The sequence below is a fragment of the Cephus cinctus genome, unplaced genomic scaffold, assembly GCF_000341935.2.
Source record: "Cephus cinctus unplaced genomic scaffold, Ccin1 Ccin1_scaffold1076, whole genome shotgun sequence".
Taxonomy (NCBI): Eukaryota; Metazoa; Arthropoda; class Insecta; order Hymenoptera; family Cephidae; genus Cephus; species Cephus cinctus.
Window position 1 is genome coordinate 1 of NW_014333595.1, and position 7,150 is coordinate 7,150.

Sequence of the window (7,150 nt, forward strand, 5' to 3'; positions counted from 1 at the left end):
AATGGGAACGTTAATACAGTGCATAAGGATAGCTTTTCAAGATTATGCACGTAAAATCACTCTTTGCACGGGAATTATCGGGACACCACCACCGGATCTCCGTCAAGAAATTATAAAGGAACATCATGAAAGTCTCACCGGGGGACACATAGGCGTTACTAAGACATACCGAAGAATACGAGAACGTTTTAACTGGCCTGATATGCACCACCAAATTCAGGAATATATCCGGAGTTGCGATAGCTGTCAGAAGCAAAAGTTAGTTCGCATAAAAACACGAGAACCAATGCTCATCACCGATACACCTACGGAACCATTCCATAAAATCTCTCTCGACACAGTAGGTCCTTTACCAGAAACTCCTAACGGGAACAAGTACATTTTGACCCTGCAGGATAATTTAACCAAATATTGTCTCGCAGTAGCTATTCCCAATATACGAGCTACAACTATTGCCGACGCATTCGCACGACATTTCATAAGTCAGTTTGGAACACCTAAAGCCATCTTAACGGATAAAGGAACTTGTTTTACTAGCGAACTTTTCAAAAATTTAGCAAAAATATTTCGAATTAAATTAATCACTACATCTGGCTACCGACCCCAAACTAACGGAGCATTAGAAAGAAGCCATCACGTTCTCGTGGAATACCTGAAACATTACATGGATACATATGATGACTGGGAATTACTACTACCATTCGCAATGTTTTCATATAATACCTCGGTACACGAAGCAACGAATTTCACTCCCTACGAACTCATCTTTGGAAAACCAGCAAGAATACCTTCATCATATCCAGACACGAATGATCTAAAAACGTACGATGACTACTTAACAGAACTAATCACCCATCTGGACAAAATCAGAAACATTGCCCGCAATACATTAGTGCAGACTAAGGAAAAAACAAAGGAACGATACGACAAGAAAATAAAACCAATCAAATTTAACCCAGGAGATAGGGTATACGTTTTAAAAGAGCCAAGACATCACAAATTCGATCCACATTATGAAGGCCCGTACGAAATCTTACAGTTATTAGAACTGAACAACGCAGTCATAAAAACCGACAAAGGAAAAATCAAAGTAAAACATTTAGACAAATTAAAACCTGCGAGCTCTGTCCAAAAACCGATCCAGAATCATCAACCTTGCTAAAAATAAGTTGTTCAATTTCCAGAAACAGGATGTTGAGCATAATTTTAACCTTATTCTGCGCACCACGAATCAACGGAATTCTGCAAGATGCAGCACCTGACTATCAGATTACTCCATTAAAGAACAATATCGACCTGCACTTTGAGAAACTCCATGACATGCGCATTTATCATGTGGAATGGAATCTGGTCACCTCGCTAGAAATCGGTGCATTCCTAAAACACCGTCCACGCTTAGAGGAACACAAACTTGAAGCAAATAAACAATGCTTATCTATGCAATTTACGACATGCGAGGCCCGCGAAGAAATAACCCATCTAATGGCCAGACTCGCTGACTCTCGTAAGGATGAAGATCTCTTGCAAGGCATTGTTGGAGAAATCAAAGAAGAAGGAAACCGCCGGAAGCGCGGTGCACCACTCGGATTCATAGGCACTATAAGTCAAGCTCTTTTTGGAACCCTCACAGAGGCCGACGCCGAGTACTACAATATCGAATTAGATAAACTACACAAGGACCAAAATCATCTATCGGAAATGCTGGCAAACCAGACCCATATAGTCCGATCAGAATTCCAAAATATACATCAGCACCTTCAGAATCTCACGATACTGGCCAATAGAAACAAAGCCGCCACTGAACTACTTGCCACGGAACTCAGCAAGCAACAAAACGCCATGAAGGAACAAGCCTACGAAATATCATCTTTAAAGTGGCTACGTAGCCTGGAAAGGAGTGTCAACGAATACCAAACAGGCCTAGAATTGCTCACCAACGCACTGATATTTGCCAAACAAGTAATACTCCATCCCGCCATACTACCACCACGACAGTTAGTTGCCGCCGCAAACAAGATTCGGCAAAATACCCAGTACGAGTTCCCTCTATCCTCAACTGAACTTTTATCCGAACAATTCCAAAAAACCGTCACACTGAAAACCTCCTATAAACAAGGCCGTCTCATCCTAGCACTCACCATCCCTCTTTTAGACCATGACCCATTCCATCTTTATCAAATTCACACTTGCCCAGCGAGGCAACCACTAGGAATCAACTACACCATATCTGCTCATATTATTCCCCGAACTACCTACCTAGCCACCTCGTTGGACCAGAAATATTACTTCACCCCGACCAAAGGTTATCTACAGACCTGCCATAAGCACGTAGGACAACTGCTCTGCAAATTAAAGTTACCATTATATCAGACGGACACCAGGCAGACTTGTGAAGTATCTATATTGACCAACCCCGCCAATGCTGCTTGGGACCAATGTGATATCCGACTGCTTAAAACCACGGATGCTTATTGGGAACAACTCAACACTCCAAACACGTGGCTATATTCTACCTCACCAACCGAAGAACTGCGTATCATTTGTCAAGGGCGAGGAATCGGATTTGAAAGACTAACTGGAACCGGCATCCTCCAATTAAAACCAGGTTGTCAAGCTGTGACAAGAACAACCAGACTAACAGCGCAACAAACTATAATAGAAAAGGGTTACTCTCATTTCGACCCACCAATATCCCTTAACATCTCAGCAATAGCTCCCACACTAGCTCAATACAACACCAACGACCTCCTCGAAACCATCAGGAAAATACCAGAAACAAATCCAGGAAACAATTGGGAATCGAGCAAAAATGCTGTCGAACTCAAAGAAATAGAATCACAAGCAAAGGAGTTGGAGACCCATCAGCGAGGAATGCGCCTGAACAACATATTTTCCTATTCTTCCTTCGGGATAATTTCAATGCTCATACTCAGTATCATTGGTTACGCTTTCTATGTAAAATGCATTAAGGACCGTCCGACCTACGAAGCACCTAGACATGTGGTTAGATACAGAAGAAATAGGCCAGAAATAACAATTATGCATCCACCCATCGAAAAACCGCCGCCAATCCCACAAGTAACATATCCGTCGACTCTTCAACTCATGGCATCAAATACCTCCGTCAGCAATAATTCAATAGTGTAAGCAAAATAACATACAACGCCAAACCCTGTTCATCCACTTCAGTCGCAATCAAGCTTAGAACGAGTACAGACCACCACCAAAATAGTCACCAAAAGAACTACGGGAACTATCACAGAACCAAGAGAAGGATACCGTACCATCATCCTCCAAACTAAAGAACAAGGTACTTGGGAGATAGAACGTAGAAAGGGAACCAGACGAAAAGCCTAGGCCCTGGAAGGAGGACCTACCGAACGCACCCAGTAAGGGACGAGGAACTCAAACCACCCAAATCCGGAGAGCCAATAGACACACCCAAACCGAAAAGTGTCTGTTCACCACAATCCGCACACAACAGCTGTTTGGAGATCCGAGCACCGATGATGAGGAACCCCGCAACACCAAGGAAACCTGGAAAATCTATGACACAGAGGATGTGTCGGAACCAGAGGACATCACTGACAACACCATCCGTGACTTCATACCAGGGGAATCCCTGAGGAAGAAACCAAGACTTATTGTATCAGGGCAGCATGGCCGCGCATCGATAAAAAGATATTTTCGGAAACTATCTCCGAAGATGCATAACTAAGTGAGCAAATGAGAAATAAGGAAAACACAACAAACATAAATTTATGCAAAAGCACCGCCTAAATAGACGATGTTTTGTCTAAGAGGGGAGATGTTACGTATATCGACCTTCATTCCTAAACAGAAGAATAACGTAGCCGACAGGAAGCATAATTGCAGACTCAGCACGTTACCCAGTGCATTGCCCGTGCCACCTACCCAGCTGGTTAGCCGAGTGCATTCCTAACGTCCTAACCGTACCTAGAGCATCAGCAAAAATCGACTATATAAGCAGCCAAAATCATGGCACAACTGCTCAGAAAATCATTCAATTTCACGCGTAAAAGATCGGACTGCACGTTGTCACTCGTGGCTCTAACCGTTAGAGTACTAGATTCAGTGTAGTATTCGCAATCTGGCCTAGGTACGGATTCGTTATAACATACCCTAGAGAACAAGCTGGATCGGTTACCGGGCAAAATAGAGCTGCATAGAATACTCTCATCCACCTTTTCTAGATGATCCTGTTGCAAATAATCTTCTAAGCAGTCCTGATACTTAGCTTCAGAGTGGGCTCTTTGGCCAAACGTCTCTCCAACTGTGAGTATCTGTAGATCGCCATGGATCTTCCAAGGCCCAATTCCGCTTTGTCTGACTTCCAGGGTAGTGAAACTTCATAACGTCCATCTTGCAAGCGCTTTGTTGTTTTAACATAATATTTTTCACAATGTCGAGCTTCTTCCGTTTCAGCAGGTTCCGCGGGAATGCTTTCCAGCTCCCAAAATCTCTGTACCACATCGTCGAGGGTAATACAGCTAGCTCATACAATTGTCGTGTTGCCTTGTGTGCTCTAAATATGTCGGCCTTTGTCAAAGAACCGGACAAGATCCATCCAAGTTTTGTCTATTGAGCTATCAAACTTCCTGGTAGACTAGTCCGTACACCGTTCATCAATAATTTCCCAAATACATCCGCTCCTAATACGATATCAATTCTTCCTGGTACGCCGAAGTTTGGATTTGCCAAGTGTATTCCTTGTAATCCGTCGCATATGGCTAGTGGAATTGTTTCTGTGGGTAACCAGTTGGTTAACTTCTTCAAAACATAAGCTTCTATTTTCAGTGGCTCTTCTGTAGGCGAATTGAGTTGCATGGCAAATCTAACCACTCCTCTTGTCTTGGAGGGTGGCGTATTTCCGATTCCCACGATTTCTGTTGACGATCGCTCACGCCGAAGCTGCAACAGGTGAGCTGCTCGTTCTGATATGATGGAAGCCTACGAACTGGTGGTACCTGTGCTAGACAGGCTACAGTTTACGGATGATTGTCAATCTTCTGCTTCACCCTTCAAGCTTGCCCGAAGATATTGCAAACGTTCTATGTCAGCGAGTCTGGCATTGTGATGAACCAGAGCAAGAAATAGATCTTTGAATCCGACCCAATGTTTTAGTTCACCATTAAACTGAGGTAACTTTATTTCTGGCAACTTTACCTTTGTTTGAGTTTGCCGTTGAGTCTGCATATCATCTCCACTATCATTGGATTCGTTTTCGTCGTCAACCTTTGAGGATGCCTCTGATTTTGCTACTGCTAGAGGATTAATAAAATCTTTTATCTGTGCCAACGAATTAGCTACAAGATCTTCCAATTCTTCACACAACCCACCCTGTATGTACCCATGTACAGCCGAAGAGGATGGTTCTGGATTGTCCATTATTTGTCGATGATTAGCTTGAAACAAAGACAAAAGGTTTTCCAAGTTCACCTTTTTCCCTTGTGCATAACGAACCGATGCCGTAGTTGCAATACTGCCTTCATATTTGTTCCACACCCGACGATACGAGTCGAAATACAAATTCTGTTGTTCAATGAATTGTTCAACGGTTTTGCTTTGCCGCGTGTTAGCCATTGTGCTGTACTGTAATCTCGATATTACTGCAAATTTCCACAAACCCGTGAAATGCCGATTATCCAGCTCGAAGGACCAATGTTGGGTCTCGTGGGAATGACATTACGAAAATCTTTAGTTTATCAATGAATTGCGATGGTTTATTTCAAAAAGTGTTATGACAAAATTGTACGACTTCTACTGTTTAGAACCATGCTTGAGGTCGACAGCACCTCTGGTGGACAAAACCAGGCGGCTTGTTTTTCCCCAGACGAGAAGCATCTAGGGAACGTAGTTTTATATAGTTGGAAGGAATGAGTGAGTTTGAACACGAGGCAGTTAATTCTTCCGTTGAGTGTAGATAGGTATAGAGGTGCGAAGGACGTGGTGGGGGTATGTCAAGCATATACTATAGTAAAATTTTAGTTCCAATCCCGGCGGGTAGATGGCGCCCCGAAAATCCCAAGCTATCTTGTGGCGCTGCCTATGAGTGGGGATTTGTACTAAAAGAGACTGTAGCGCGCACGCGCAAATTGTTTGCAAGAAACAAGCACCATTTGTTCCGAGTGACATTAATAACACAAAAAACATTCTAAATAGAATTAATGATCGAGAAATTGTAGGATTTATCACGTGTATCAAAGATCATATAATAGAAACGAATTTCAGTGTTATATCTCTTATTGCTTTCTATTGGGAATGTATATTTTCGGATTGTAGATCACATATGCAAGTGCACATAAATAAATATAAAATCATTTTCTTAAATAACTATGTGTTATTTGTTGTAGACCTTACCTTAATTTTTAAGGTACCCTTTAAGCTACCCATTTGTTTTTATTAATAATTTAGATATGAAGAACATACGAATGTATTTAAAGGAAAATCGTGCATATGGTTTATCTGTCAATTATGCGGTAGAGCAAATGACTTAACTACTGAAATACAAGTTCCGAAGAAAATATAAAAAGTACATGATGCTGGTCAATAGGCAAGGCATTGAGTTAGGAGGCTAGGGATCTGTGGTTCGAGACTCTTCGTCGGAAGTTTTTTTTTCTTCTTCTGGACGTTATGATTTTTTTTTTTTAAATACAAGGTATTAAAGAGGTTGAAGCGCTTCACGCCGGTCAAATCAGTGCTCAATATTTTTCATCGTTTTTACATAGTTTTATGAATTAATTGATTGCAGTGAAGGGTGATTTGTATTATAACATGTGCCCATAACCCATAAAAACATTCAGAGCGATGAATTTACAATAATATTATCTGACCAATATTACATAATGCATTAAATTTACAAAAACGATGACTAAAATTTAGCACTGATTTAACCGGCGTGAAGTGCTTCAACCTCTTCAAAAGTTGTACGGGCTGCACGCTGAAGGTAAAAAAAATCGAACCAAATATCAATTTTTTCTAATTTTATTTATTACTTTATTATAATAAAGGCATAAACAATGATAATCTACAGGCTTCCACATCACCTAACAGGTGCCGTAGTCGATACGTTCCCATTATTTAACGTAGCGGGACCCCAGTAGGCCTATACTACGATCGAAGATAATAA